The following is a 16,784-nucleotide window of genomic DNA, read 5'->3' as shown; positions in this document are numbered from 1 at the left end:
ATCCTTAGAGCTAATCCAAGCTAAATTTCCTCCCAATATCACAGCCCTTTTTCAGTTCACAATGAACTTGGGCTATTTTGTTTGGCAAGGAAAATTCTACAAACAAATAGAGGGGACAGCCATGGGTTCTCCTCTCTCCCCACCCTTGGCCAACTTTTATATGGACACTTTTGAAGAGAAAGCCTTAAACTCTGCCCTACAAAAACCAACCATTTGGCTTCGCTATGTTGATGATGTGTTCGCTATTTGGCCACATGGCTCCAATGCACTCCTCTCCTTCCTAACACATATAAACAACCAACACCCCAGAATTAAATTCACCCTGGAAGAAGATAAAAACAACTGCCTTCCTTTCTTAAACACACTAGTCACCCGCCAGCCTGATGGAACCTTGGTTTTCTCAGTCTATAGAAAACCCACCCATACAGGCAGATACATTCACCAACAATCCCATCACCCCTCCTCACAACAATATGGAGTCATTAAGACACTACGCAACAGGGCTAAACTTATCTGTTCAAATGACAATGCCCTAACCACAGAACTAAACCACATTCTCAACACTTTCTCAGCCAATGGCTACCCCCCCCCAAAAAAAATCCAAAAAACATTGAAACCAGTAAACCACAACCCCCCCCCCTCACAACAAGGATTACTCTAAATCCATCACCATACCCTATATCCGAGGCACCTAGGAAAAAATTACAAAAATCCTAAAAAAACATGACTTAACTTCTTGTTATAGGCCATATAAAAAATTGGCATTCCTTATCTGCTCTACTAAAAACCAACCTCTCCACCTAGATCTACCTGGTGTATACCAGGTCCCTTGCAGCTGTAAGCTGTCCTACTTTGGCCAAACAGCAGGACAGCCAATATCAGCATTTCAGAACACAAGGACTACATCCAGTTTCACCAGTACAGCCACTCTGGTCTTGCTGACTGTGCACTGGATACCTGCCATAGAATACAGTGGAAGAAAGCCACGATAGTTCACAGTAGTAAATACAAGTATGAAAGGCTTTTCATGGAATCAGCTTCAGCCCTAAGAAACAATCTGAACCTCAACAAATTTGGCTGCATGAGACTGCCTCAAATTTGAGAAACCTACATCAGAAGACCTTCAGCCCAATTGCCCAAGAATACCAACATTGCCCGCTAGGGGGCACAATCAGGACTTAGGAGAAATAACAGCTTCCTGCTTCTTCCTCATTTACTGTTTGGTGTGCCTGCATGCATGTGTCTTGTGTTCTTAAGTTTATTGAAAATGCAATGTGACGTTGCCAAAATATTGAAGTATATTAAAATTCATTTTAATGTATATCCTAGTGACGTTGTAATTTCCTTAAATTACTTAGTAAAAAATAATTCCATGGATGTTGTTCCACTGAACTAGAAATGACTATTCCACCTCTTTCCTCTAATTATGTATGAATACAGACAGCTGCTGACCAACATCCATGCACTGTTCAGCTCCAGATTCACAATAACCAACTTCTTGTCCTTTTCCTTCATATACCTTTGTGTTTTGAAATAGTCTTTCCCATACCATTTTCCCAAAAATACAACCGTGCACTCTTCAAGAAACATATTAACAGATGCCTTTCTTCTCTCTGATCATTTACTGCCATGTTACAGACCTTGAAACTTCTCCTGTGTGAGGTTAATATGCATATATAAGGTTATAATGACATCACTGTTTGTAAAACAACTATAGTAGAAAGATATTTGAGTTAAACATTCATTTTTCTCATAACTATTTCCCAAACAAGAAAGATCGATTGAAAATCACTTTACTGAGATTTGGTTGATGGAAAATGTTCATATGTTTCTTGGAATAATCTTGCAAATTTAAAAATTTAAAAGAACTACAGTAAAGGAGTGTCATGCCAGCCAGGTTGGCCGAGTGGTTAGCGTATCTGTTCTCCAGCCAAAAGGCTGTGGGTTCGAATCCTGCAGCGGGCATGGATGTTTGTTATTGTCTTGGAAATACTAGTGAGTGGTGGTGGGCAGTAGATGGTGTTGGTGTAGTTGCAGTTTGTAGTTGTAGAATGAGTGGAGACAGAGAGTTGTAGTGTAGCTGCCCTCCCTCAAAAAATCATTGGACTCCCTGGAGGTATCACATATTAATAATAAAAATGTCCTTTAATCATCATTTAATATATTGATTATAAATCTTATGGTCACTTAATCCATTTGCACTGAGCAGATGAAAATGAATATAATTCATATATTCTTTATGCCCAAACTCAGCTATAAGTCCGGTGCATGACCATAGTAGCTGAAGCAGCATGAAGGCAGGAACATAGTGATCAGGAAGAGAACAAGGATGTATTTTGTCTTTTGAAATAGAAAGGAAGAGACGAGAGTTTTTGAAGGGGAGGAGAGAGAAGGTGAAAGGTGGAATTTTCCTTTTAAATATGGGCAAATTTTTTTATTTTATTTTTTTACATGTAACAGTTATTCTATTTTGATTTATATTAAATATCTGTTTAGGCAGATAACAATTTATCATCATCATCAAATTCCTAAAATATACCATCAAGGGGTAGTACAGAGGATATGACAGTACTACATGAAAAACTTATATCATTACGAACTTCCTATCTACAATTTTCCATCAAATCAATCTGTTACCCATCAAGACTCCAACAACATTATCAGCTCTTATATTTCTGCCTTCTAAGGCACTTTTTACTGTATCAATCCACCTATAACTTGGTCTTCCTCTGTGTCTTTTTCCAACCAACCTGGCAGAGAACTACTGTTTTGCTAATCTTTCCTCTCCCATTCTGTTTAAGTGATCATCCCACCTGAGATTAGCTCTGCTAACACATTCCTGGATCCTAACAATGTCAAGTTCTTTCCTAATATTCTTGTTTTTAATACGATATTGCCATTAATGGCATCTGTACACGCCCCTAATCTTTTTTCTCAGAATTCTCATATCTGTTGTCTCTAGTCTTTGGTCAAGTGTTTTAGTTCTAAACCCAGCTCTCAAATCCATAAGTTAAAATTGGTTTGAACACTGTCTTGTATACAACTAATTTAGTGTTTTGACTAATTTCTCTCTTATACAATATACATTTATTCAGTTGACTCCCTTCTATAGTGGATTTGTTGATTCTGTTGCCTATTTTCATAATATTATTATTATTATTATTATTCAGGCTCCATGGAGTCAAAAGACTCATTGTGGGAGGTCCTTCCTAAGAACTGTCAAGACTCATCGAGGGGAGGTCCCCCTAAGAAACACAAAGTCTATCATACCACTCCTTAAACTCATTGACCATTCTCGCTCTCACCAGTCCATCAGGCAATGCATTCCACAGTTCAACCACCCTCCATGCAAAAAAACCACTCCTCACCTTCTTGCTCACAGTTTCCTTTCGTAACTTCCAGGGATGGCCTCTTGTCATCACTCCTTTCCGCTGTTCAAACAAGCGAAAGAACTCCCCAATGTCAACCCTGTAACCACCTCTCAACAGTTTAAAAGTCTCAATCATATCACCTCTCCTCCTTCTATCCACCAAACCCTGCAGTCCACATTCCCTCAGCCGATCCTCATAACTATCCTTGTACAGTCTTGAAACCATCTTCGTCATCTGTCTCTGTATCCTTTCCACAGTTAATTTATCCCCTTCAAATCCTGCAGAACAAATCTGAGAACAATAGTCCAAGTGTTGTCTGATCAGAGATTTATACAACGGAATGATAACCCTCGTATCTCTGCAGGTCAGTGTCCTTCTCATAATTGCAGCAATCCTCTCTGTTACCTTCACCACCTTTGCAATATGTCCCCTAAACTTTAGGTTTCTATCAATCATCAACCCCAGATCTCTTGTCTACCCTACTTCCTCCAGTATAACACCTCCCACAGAGTATGTAGCATCCTATCGATGTTTCCCAAACCTCAAGATCTTACATTTTGCTGCATTAAACTGACACCCCCCATTCATTTGCCAATCTATCTAGCTTATTCAAATCCTCTTGCAGGGCTACCACATCTGCACTATTACTAATAATCCTTCCCAGCTTCGCATCATCCGCAAACAACTGAATATCCCCTTGCAATGTCATTGATATAAAGGTTAAACAATATAGGTCCTACTACCGAGCCCTGTGGGATCCCACTTGTAACCCTCTGCCTCCTCGAAACTGCTCCACGTACACAAATCTCTGATACCTATCAGGCAGCCAATCCGGAATCCAGTTGACCTGACATCTAGACCCATGTGCTGCAACTTAAATATCAGCTAATCATGTGGCACCATGTCAAATGGCTTTGCTAAGTCTAAGAAAATTGCAGTATATGCCTTTCCCTCATCTAGTGTTCTTGTAACTTTATTATAAAAGGCTAGCATATTGTTAAAACAAGAGCGCCCTTTCACAAATCCATGTTGACTCTCACAGATAACATTATCCTCATCTGCCCAATGCTGTATACGGTCCCTCACTACTTTCTCCAAGATCTTAACAACTACAACTACTGATGACACACAGACTGGCCTATAATTAGACACTTCCAATCTGTTACCACCCTTATGCAATGGCACTATCTTACCTTCCTTCCATTCCCTGGGCACCTTTGCCGAAGCCAGACTTTCATTGAAAATCCAGGTTAAAGGCACTGTCAGTTCCCTAGCACATTCTCTCAAAACTCATGGTGAAATACCATCCAGTCCCAAAGCTTTACTGACATCCAGAGTACTCAGTATCTGAAACACACTCTCCTCCTGTACCACTAAACCTCGAACCAACCCTATCCCTCTAGCATTAAAACTGACTCCTCTAGGATGAAATACTCTAATAAAGTGTTCATTGAACAATTCCACTAAGTCCTCTGCATCAGTCACTCTATTCCCATTTTTATCCCACAATATTATTCTTCCACAGTCTTTTCTCCTCCTACTGGCCACATAGCTAAAAAATTCCCTAGGATTTTCTTTGTATCTTAGGGCCAATCTCCTCTCATATTCCAGTTTTGCTTTCCTTACCACACTAGTCACTCTTCTGGCCTGTGTCTTATATTCTTCATGCATCTGCTCTTCACCTGTCTCCTTATATCTCTTCCATAGCCTCTTTTTCGCATGCAATTTCTGTTTAATATTGTTTGTCATCCACTTTACTTCAAATTGTATTCTCTTCTTCACTCATGGTATACAACTTACCATTGCTGCTAACAAATATTCTTTCACAATTTCCCATGCAATAATGATATTCCAGCATTCCAATTCCTGCCTCCATGAAACTTCCTGAAGTTGACGTCTAAGACTATTATAATCGCCTGCATTATAATTCCACATAAGTTCCCGTCTCTTTGATACTCCTGCATGTCTATTCATTTTCCAAGTTCAAAACCATATGGTCACTTTCTCCAACTGGTGGGAGAGATGTCATCTCAGTTATTATCAACTCTTCTGATGCTATAACCAAATCTAAAACTCTTGAACCTCTTGTTCCCACTATCACATGTTGCCTAAGACATTTGTCTCAAGAATTCTAGAAATTCCATTCCTCTATTGCTACATGCATCTTCCTCTCTCCAATTTATACTACTGTAGTTAAAATCTCTCATAGCAATCATTCTTCTTGCACTTGCCAAACTTAGCTGTCTAAACATCTCCTGGTCCCCATCCTCTGTGCTCCTGGGTCTGTAGCAACACCCCACTAAATATCCTGTCTTGCCTACCTCTACCTCAGACCATATGCTCTCAAAATCATTTGTCTCACTTCCTTCCATAGCCTCCACTCTTAGAGGACATAGGTCATCACTTATCATAAGCAGTACCCCACCACCACGCTTTCCCCTTCTATTTAATTTACTGTCTTCACTAAAAATTGTGCCTATGTAGTTAAAATGTTTCACTTGTTCTTTAGGTTCTCCATTTACAATGCAGTTGATATTTTCATTGCTTCTGCCTATTTTCATTGTGTTTATCTTGTTATTGCTGACCTTCATACCATATCTATTACAACAGTTATTCAATTTAGTCAAGGAATCATGCAAAGTTGTAACAGATTTATTTAGAAGTATAACATCGTCTGCATAAAGCATAGAGCTGACATTAACATCTGCAGTTCTGATATCATGTTTAATACCTCTTTCCTTCATAATGTGATCCTTATCTGATATAATATTTAACATTAAACCATCTTCCCGTATTTTCTTCAATTCTAACTGCTGACTTACAACTCAAATAAAGACTAGTATTGCTTGATATAATGCCCCATTAACACCATATAACTGTAGTGTTTTGAATAGCTTTTCTCTTGGCACCTTGTCATATGCCTTTTCCAGATCTACAAAACTTAAATACATACTAGTGGTGGTCGGCGGCAGATGGCGTTGGTGTAGTTGTAGTCAGTTGGTGTATTGAGTGGCAGAGGCAAGAGTTACAGAGCAGGTGCCCTCCCATGATGGATCTTTGGACTCTCTGGAGGTGTCAAATAATAATAATATCTTTGTTATATTCCCATGATTTTTACTATTTGACATTTTAATTCAATTTTATTTTCCTTTTTATATATGGATACTATGAGAGCTCTACTACAATCATCTGGAATTTGTCCGTCTGTCCAGGCCTTCTAAACTATGCAGTGAAGCCACTGTGAGGATCTGAGCCAACTTTTCATCAGTCTTCTAGGTGGATGCTGTTTTCCTGTTCTTCCATGATGTTTGGAAGTCTGTGAGAAGGTATTCTCTGGACATGGCCAAACCATCGGAGCTGTTGCTGAAGAATAATGTCTGTGAGGTTTGTCCTAGTAGTTAGAGATCCTTCTTTATTTGTTCTGTGATTTTATGTTCACTCCAGTGTGTTTTGTTTATTTTTCTTAGGCACTTTCCCTCAAATGCACTTATTTTGAGTAGTTTCTTTTTAGTGAGTCACCATGGCTTGCTTCCATATGTTGCTGCAGGGATGATCACGGTTTGAACAGTTTGTTTTAAGATGTTTCAAGAGTTTTTTATTGTTCCATATTTTGTTTAATTTATTCATGTTTGATCATCCAATATTAATTCTTTGTTTTACTGTTTCAGTGCTGTCTAAATTGTGTGTAATTGTGCTTCCTAAGTAGACAATGGATTTTACTTGTTCAAGGGTTTGGTTCTCCAGGATTACTGAGATGTTCTCAGCTTCTCTTCCTATTTTCATTATTTTGGTCTTACTGCTGTTGATCCTCATTCCAAAGTTTTTACATGCTTCATTTATAAAATGGACTATTTTTTTCTAATTGTAGCTTGGATACTGCCAGTATTACAATATCATCTGTATATCTGATGTGGTTGATGTTTTTTCCATTTATATTTATCCCTGGGCCATTGAAGATTTCTTTGCATATTTCCTGTAGGTATATGTTCGATAAGTGCAGTGAAAGTAGGCAGTCCTGAATGACTCCTTTATCTATCTTGAGTTCTGTTTTTATATTATTAAATTTGACAAGTGCTTTTGTGTCTTTGTAAAAGTTTAAAATGAAGGTCAACAATTTGTAGAGTATTGAGACAATTTGGAGAGTAACACAATCTGCCGCTGCAATACAGCGGCAGATTGTGTTCCCAGCACATTTCTGGTATAGTATTAAGCATGAAGATTTAATAAATTGTAGATCTTGTGGGTCTGAAACCAGCTTGCTCCTCCTTGATAATTTCTTACCATTAGTTTATGCATGCAGTTTTGTATAATTCTAACGAATATCTTGTAGCTATGATTTAAAAGGGTGATAGGGCAATAGTTTTCACATTTGTGTTTATCACCTTTTATATGGATGGGTATTATGATCCCACTTTTCCAATAGGTATTTCTCCTGAGAATAAAATTTGGTTAAAAAAAAGTTTCAATAAATATTTTATGGTTCCCTAGCCTGTTTCCAGTGTTCAGAAGGAATTGGTCAATTCCAGGAGTTTTGGGTGTTTTCACTTGGTTTATTACTTTAAGTAGCTCATTTTTTTTAGGATAGCAGGTGCTCTTTCTTTTTCTTCGCTATTTGATGAGCTTCACATTTGATTTCTTTGGTATAGTGTTTGGCAGTATTCCTTCCATATTTTTTGTATATCTTTGTATAATTGTGCTGGTTTCTATATTATTAGAATCTTTCATTTTTAAAGTGATGTTATTATATTCTTTGGTTAGATCTGTTATTATTTCGTAAACAGTTTTAGTGTAATGCTTTTTATTTGCTTCCTCGCATCATTTTACTTTTTCTTCTAATCATGATTACTTTGCTGCTTTGCACTTTCTATTGATTTTATATTTTTAGTGATAAAAGTGTTGTCTGCTTTCTTCAGAATTATTCTGATTTAATGTGTTTTTAGCCTCTCTTTTTTCTTTAGGAGTTTTAAGATTTCCAGGGTGATACAATTGTTATTTGATTTAATGGCTGTGTCTAGAATCTTGATAGCTGTGTTTTTGACTATTCTTCTTCCCTGATTCCGTGCAGTTTCTACGTTAGCAAAGGATATGTTTCGCAGCTCTGTTTCTATGGTGTCCTCATATAGTTTATTTATATGTTCTTCATTCATTTTGCTTATGTCTATTAGGTTACAGTTGCTCTTTGGGATGTCATTTTTAAATTTTAATTTAATCTTTGCTGAGAGAGCATCGTGGTCAAAGTCTAAATCAGGCTTTTTTAGGGCTTTGACATTCTGGACTGATGTTTTCTGTTTATTTTTTATTAAAATGTAGTTAATACAATTTTTGGTGACTGCATCCAGTGATGTCCAAGTATATTTATGAGAAAGCCTGTGGTAGAATTGGATGCTGGAAATAAATAGAGTACAGTCATACCCCGACTCATGCGAATCCGGAGTTACGCGGTTTCTTATATGTATGTATTCACGTCCTGCTTCATGCCTCACCACTAGTCATATCTTTCAGGTGCCGGCTGCATTTGCCAGTGTCGCACATGCTGTGAACAAGCACTGACATATTTCTTGCGGTCTCTATTCATACACGATTTTTATAGTCTACAAACCTTGCGATTGTTTAATGTTATGTTCTTGATAAAAATTTTATCACATAAAAAATAATAATATCATCCAAAAGAAGCAAGTCAGATTCTTCTACAGCTAGCAAGAAAAGAAAAACATTGACTTTGGAAACAAAACTCAACATTATTAAGGATTTTGAAGGCGGAATGAAAATTTGTGAGCTAGCAAAGAAGTTCGATCTACAGAAATTCACAGTAAGAACAATCATAAAAGAAAGGTTTACAGCTTTTGAAGGATATAGATTCTAATGAGGAACGAATTGTAGCTACAAGGCAAGGAATAAAAAAATCATTAGCTTGCTATGAAGAAATTTTGCGTGACAAGAAAAAGTGACATAATGAATTTGGCATTATGCCGAATCTATTAGATTTTATGAAACCATCAACATCGAAATAACTTTCTTTTTTTTATGTACGAAAAACTACAATTATGATTATATTTCTTAAAAAATATAGGTTTTTTTGTAAACCTTTGGTTCCACTTGTATGTTTGTAAATATAAATTACATGCAAAATTATACCCCGAGTTACGCGAATTTGATTTAAACGCTTTCTGTTGGAACCACCTACCGCGTAACTTTGGGGTTTTACTGTATTTTGTTTGCAGAATTCAAGTAATTTTTCCTCCTCTGTTATTTCTCTCATTTATTCAGAATTTGCCCATCAACCTCTTCATATCTGGTGAGTATTTCCCTATTTTGGAGTTGAAATCTCCAATGACTATTAAGATATTTTTTTATTAGTTTTGCTTATAAGGACTTGTAGTTTATGATAGAAGACATTTATTTCTTTATCAACATGTGCGTGGTCCAGTGCATGTCACTTTTATCATCTCTAATTCCTTTTACAGCACTCTTTGCTCCGTTTCCGAGCTTATTCAACAATCTCCAGAATATCTTGCTACCTTCCTGATATTTATTTTCTATGTTCTTACCAAGTTCCCTTGACTTTTGTTTAGCTAGTTTTACGCAGTTTTAGTTTTCTTACATTTGTCTCTGTATTCTCTAAGAGCATAAGCTGACTTATTCGCCAGGAACTTTTGATATGCTTTCTACTTTTCCTTCACTACCTCTTTAACTTCCAGTGTCCAAAATAGAGTTCTGATTTTCCTATCCTTGCAGACAACCTCACCACATGCCTCTCTGGCTGAATCAATCAATGTTTTCATCAGGATTTGCTGCTGAACCTCCAAGGTTTGGTTGCTGTTCTCAAACTCTTTCATTTTTTCTTGAATAATGTTTGTGTATTTTAGGCTACAGTTCACATCGGTGAGCTACTCAACTTTCATTTGCTTTAAAACTTTCTTAAATGTTCTTCTTTTCAATATGAAATTCAATTTTATCCTGCTCAAGACTAAATGGTGATCACTTCCAATTTCAAATCCTCTGTACACCCTAATGTCCTGCACAAGTGAGAAAACATTGTTATCAACAATAACATAGTCAATGAGACTTTTCTCATTCATTGCCTTTTCTCTCCATGTGAATTTCTGTACATTTTATGTTGGAATATTGTGTTAGTAAAGTCCATGTCCTGAGCAGAAATCCTACAGGTATTTGCCATTATTATTAGCTTTGCTCTTTTCTCCAAATTTTCCCAAAATATTTTTGTATGTCTGACAATCATCTCCTACTCTGCTATTTAGATCCCCAACAAGGACCAACCTTTTTCTTTTTCATTGTGTCAGTTGCTTTCTCTAAAGCCTCAAAAAATTCCTCCACTTTTACTTTAATAGAACCTTCTGTGGGACTATAGGCAAAAATAAATCTCATTATCCAGTTCTCCATTCTGATATTTGCCCACATCAGTCTACTTGAGACTGCCTGCCATTCAAAAAGATTAGTCTCGTATTTAGTGTTCAATACTATAGCTACCCCTTCTTTTCACTGATTGTTATTGCCTGAATATAACATTTTGTACTTACTGCTCAGAAAGATCTCACCAGTTTTTGTCTTTTTTGTTTCAGTCACCCCTACCATGTTGATCTGGTACTTATCCAATTCCTCAGCTAGCTGCTCCATTTCTTTGTCATTCAGGCTTCTTATGTTGATAGTACTGATCTTGCACTCCGGTGATGTTGAGTTGGGGTGTGTTTCAGTAGCTGACTCATTGCTGTTCATCCTGGTTTCCTGACGAAAACAATGGGGGGGGGGGGGCTTGTTTAACCGGATGATGGCCCAGCTGGCATGAAATTCTGTCATGATATACCGTTATTTTATATTTTGGTTTAAACCAATAAGAATACAATTTGGTCAGCTAAATCCCAAACTGCCAGCCCATCCTCATTCAATATCCAGGTAGATATCTAACAGGGTGCACCACAAGAAAGTGAGGATTGGACATTAGGTCAGAAGCCCTGGTTGGTTCTCCACATTCCCTTAAAGGCCATGTGGAGATCTCTCAGTTATACAGCTTTGACTCTTAAGCACCCCCGATTTAGTATAACAATCAGTATTAAATTAATGATAGACATTTAAAAGCCATTTAAACAGAGATCCCTTCATAAACTGATCCCAATCCCAAATTCACATGTTAATATGACCTCATCAGACAATCCAAAAAGGTTAAAGCATTATCATTTGCAAGTTCTAAGGTAAATCTCATGTGCTGATAGTGTTGATCATATGAAGGAAATTTTGGTTGTCACTCTCTCAACCAATCTAGTTAGCATCCAAACATCATCCACATACCAGTACCAAATATACTATGGTAAAAATATGTTTCAAAATTAATCATAAGGAAATTGGCCAGATTTGGTGAGAAAGATCTATTAATAATATTTTCCTTTGCAAACAAAATATCCAGACTGTAATACAAATTCTATATTGTATACTATATACTGAGAGAAGTTTTTGAAAGTTGAGGGATATACTGCAAAGGTATGTTAGAAAAATAAATGTGGCATCAAAATTCAACATTTTAAAGCAACTTAACTTAGTGTCTTTGATTTTTGAAATAAAACTGGAAATATTTTTATGTAGGAAGGATAAGTTCCACACACTGATGAGAATATATTAATGTGAATTTGATTAGATGTGAAATTATCTTTCTTTAAATGGAAATAAAATATCTATGATCATTTGAAAACTAAATGATTATCTGCAAAAACAACCATCCAATATAAATTAAAACAGCATAGCTTATTCTACTTTAAAAATATTCCTGAAAAAGTAGTTCATATTTTAAGAAAATCCAGTTTTTGACTTCCTTATCTTCTTTTCAAAATCTTTTTTTTTTCTTTTTTTCAAAAGACAAACTGCATCCTTGGTTCTTCCTGGAATTCACTGCATTCATATTCATTAAGACCTCAATGATTATGATCAAACTAGTCATTCAGTTGGAGTCAGATATGAAGAACACATAAATTATATCAGCCTCTGCCAACTTGGTACTTCAACATTAGGTATCCAGCATTAATGCAGATCATCATATTAAACAGCAGAACATGACCAACACTGTAGCACAGTAAATCAGCACCTGGGGAATGAGTAGAACTGGCACCACAATAAAAAAAAAATAAAAATAGAAAAAATGCTCCATAATTTTAAATGGCATCCTTTACAACATGGCACCTCTGGTGAGGGCACCGATTTCCCCACTTCCACTGCATACTAGACATGACACTTCTTCACTGCAAGTTAATTTAAATTTGCAAGATTATTCTAACAAATACTGTGAAGATTTTCTATATCAACCAAATCTCAATAAAGCTGATTACATGTCAATCTCCCATATCTGGGTTATGTGAAAAATGAATATTTCAGTTTAACATCCTTCTGTTTTAACTGTACAATAAACAGAAATGTCACTATTAATTTAAATATGATTTTCAACCACTATGAACGGTTATATCGATTGTTTATCTTTAGTCTCTATTTCACTAAGATGATAATGTTATCCTAGGTAATATAGCTGTAATGTTTTGTAATAAACTTTAATTCATTTTTCCACAACATGTTTTTATCCATTAAATCTTTTGCAATAATGATACAAACAGTAAGATTAAAATCAAGAATCACTTTCCTATCTCTTGTGTCCACCTTCCTCCACTCCTTCTACAACTTGTTTCTCGTGTTCCTTAGCTTCTTTTATCTGTATTTAATCCTGCCTCTGGAGCATTCATTTTCATACCAAAAAATTCACTTCAAATGTCTGCAAAACTCCTTCAACTGCAGAACATCTTTCACATTCACAAATTTGAATCTTTCTCCTTACAAAGCTAACCATCATGGTGTTCATCATCTTTATTCTACTAATATACTTCAGCAGCTTACAAACCACTTTTTCCACCACACTATTATCCTCCTCTTGTAAGAAATTTTTCCAATTCCATTCAATATCTTTCCTATCATAAAAATCATCAGTATCTGCAGCCATCATGATTCAATGTCATTTAAACGAAGGTCATTTAAAATTTGGCATACTAGACTTCCACTGTTAAACCAAACATTTATTTACCAAATATGTATTCCTGCAATCAACAGATTCTCCACTATGCCTTATCACTGTTGATAAATATTTTGGTATATCTTGTATTCCTGTCAGCAAACCTGCATGTTACTATTATTATTATTATTATTATTATTATAGGCCTCTCCATGGGATCAGAAGATTCACACAATAAGCATTATTCACACAATACCTATCATACTTCAGTTTAAAATCGTTTACTTTTACAGCAATCACAGCTTCTGGCAGCAAAAAAATCTAGTCCTCACATACCCTTACTAACCACACTCTTACACAACTTCCAGGGTTAACCACTAGTTCTTCTCCACTTGTCATGTATTGAAAATTTTCAATACATGACAATGATATCAATATCATGGGAACCTGTTTAACAACTTATAAGTTTCTATCATGTCCCTCTTTTCTGCCTGCTAACCATGCAATCCATCCTCCTAAAGAAAATTAAGCAGACCTGTCATCAGTTTGGTCATGCATCTCCCAATCATCTCCACCACTTCCTCATTCCCAGGTAACCAAATCCAAGAAAATATCTGTCCACTATCAATCCAAATCCAGAGCCTCATCAATTTCTTGCAATGTGATACAATTGATATAATACACAATATTTAATCCTTTCATCCCAAAGTGATTTTATTATCATTCTGCAGGATCTCTACATCATCTTTATTAATTATACCCTCCCCAGTTTTGAGTCATCAGCAAATAACTCAATATTTCCCCTCAGATCACTTGCTATATTATTAATGTATGAATTAAATAGTATAGGACATTGTGCAAGGCCCTCAATCATTGCACTAGTCACCCTCATTCTCCTCTATTCTATTCAACCATATATAATGCTTTTTTGGTATCTGTGTCAGCTATTCCCCTCTCCATGCCACCAGCTTAATATCCACTCCTATTTTCTCCAACTTAACTAATAGTTTTCTTTGTGGAAATCTATCAAACATCTTTGAGAAGTCCAGCGATATAATGTGTAGCTATTTCCCTTATTCATTTCCATTATCACTCTGTTATAAAACATTAGTAAATTACTAAGACAGGACCTACCTTTTACAAAGCCATGCTGCTCAACATTACATATCCCACCCACTATTCACCCATTCCTGAATTTTACCTTTAACTAACTTTTCCAGTACCTTAACAACCTCCTAAGATAAAAACTGGTTTGTAATCCATAATTAAAGATAATAATTTGGTCTACAGAGAGAAAAAGATAGCACCATTACATTAAGGAGGAATTTGATGTAACTATCTTATCCACTTTTCACTCCCTGGGAACATTACCAGTGCCGAATTTTTGATTAAACAGCTTAGTGAGAATAACTGCCAGTAATCTTATGCATTCACATAGGCTGTAGATGATGGTTTCAGGAGTAGATGTGTGCAAGAAAGAATTAAGACAGTCAAGGATGTTGGGATGATATTTAGGTCTGGAGAGGGGTGTAATATCAGCAATGATAGACAGGAATGGACATGGGAGATTGTAGAAGAGTCATGTCCGAGAAATGGGGCTAGTGGGACTTGTTACAGAAACAGAAATGAGCTTGTGTGTACTAACAAAAATGTTAGTATAAGTGAAACAAGGTTGAACAAGGATGACAGGAATAGAGATGGAGGGAAATGTAATCTTTCATGAAGACAGACAACGCAAAAAGGAGGAAGAGTGTTGTTGATGATGGCAGAGGAATTGCGGCCATCTAGGTTGAAGATGCAAGGAGCAATTACTCACAATGGTTTTGAAGAAGTATGGTGTGAAGTGGAGGTGGACAGGATGAAATATATTGTATGGTTCCTTTATCCCTGATAATATGGAAGGCAGTCAGAAGGAAATGTTTAGACAAATTGGTCTACCTAACAAGAAAAGGGTGATCACTGTGGGCAATTTCAATTATGGTGATATAGACTAGAATGAAGAGAGAGAGAGTATCAGGAACCAAAGAGAATAAATTTCTTTAGTTTTTAAGGGATAACTACTTTAAGCAGAATTTAACAGAGTACTTAAGTTAACAGTCTTGGATTTGATTATCTCATCATAGCAGACATCATTGTAAATGGAGTGTCACATCTTCCTTCAGTTGGTGAAAGTGACCATGAAGTGATCACTTGGATGGTGGTGGTGATGGTGGCCAGCCATATCAGGACTTTTGTGAGAAAGGATTGTATGTGGAACTACAAGGCAGGTGAGTATGGCAAACTCAGGAGGCATCTTGCAGCAATATCATGAAATAAGGAATTGCATATGAAGGAAATCAATGCCACTTGGTCTCCACTCAGGAAGTATCTGGCAGAAGCAATGACTGAGTATTCCAAAGGTCAGGATATTAAATAAAGTAAGTGTAAAATGGATGGCTGAAGATGTGCTGTGAAGATTGCAATCTGGAAGAAAAAGATATTGTGGAGGAGGCACAAAATGAGTGGAGATAATCAGTTATATGAGCAGTATAAAGAGAATGCAAGGAAAGTGACTTACTTAGTAAGGGTATCAAAAGTGTAGCATGAGCAACAGTTAGCAAATGATGCTAAAAGAAATCCTAGGGAGTTTTTTGATATGTAGCCAGTAGAAGGAAGAATGATTATGTGAGGATGATGTTGGTTTTAACGAGAGAATGATAAACAATGGGGATGATAAAGCAGAGATGTTTAATGAGCAGTTCATTAAAGTATTGTGATTGTAACATAATGAAAAACTTGAGAGCAGTGGGAATGGGGAAGGAACCACTGTTGGTGAGTGAGCAGGAGGTATATGAGAAACTGAGTAAACATGATGTCAACAAAGCCAGGGGACTTGATGGTATATCACCATGTGTGACCAATCTGTTGTGGTCAAGGTGTTGGAGAAGCTAGTGAGGACAAGGATTCTGAACTGGGTGGGCAGCAGTAGAATTCTCTTTAATGGATAGCAAGGGTTTGTTAAAGGGCGATTGTGTTTTAGCAGTCTGCTTAATTATTATAATAAGGTGATGAATACACTTGGACAAGGGGGGGGATGCACATATAGTAGTATATTTAGATCTTACAAAGGCTTTCAATAGACTGCCACATAACAAACTAGTAAATAAATTGAAACAGATGGGATTGGATAGTAGATTAGTGCATTGGATTGGAGATTGGCTGTCTGCTAGGAATCAGTATGTTGTGTATGTGGGGGAGTAATATCCAGAAGAGCAAAGTCATTAGTGGTGTACCCCAGAGGTATGTTATAGGGTCAGTTGTTTAATTTGTAGGTAAACGACATTGGAAAGGGCTTAAATCATGATATGCAGATGTTTGGAGATGATGCAAAGTTGGGGAGAGTTATGAGAAGTAGAGCAAATGTTGTAGCTATT

At 36.5% G+C, this 16,784-nt stretch overlaps 1 protein-coding gene across 2 annotated transcripts in view; it reads right to left on the bottom strand.

Moving 5' to 3' along the window:
- LOC150106015 (uncharacterized) overlaps positions 1–16,784 on the bottom strand; it is a 387,593-nt gene that overhangs the window by 262,404 nt on the left and 108,405 nt on the right. The gene's annotated exons all lie outside the window — the stretch shown is intronic.

The sequence above is a fragment of the Typopeltis vanoorti genome, chromosome 6 (assembly GCF_054136105.1).
Source record: "Typopeltis vanoorti isolate ZY-2024b chromosome 6, IOZ_Tvanoo_1.0, whole genome shotgun sequence".
NCBI classification, from domain to species: domain Eukaryota; kingdom Metazoa; phylum Arthropoda; class Arachnida; order Uropygi; family Thelyphonidae; genus Typopeltis; species Typopeltis vanoorti.
This window is presented reverse-complemented; position numbering and strand designations above follow the sequence as displayed.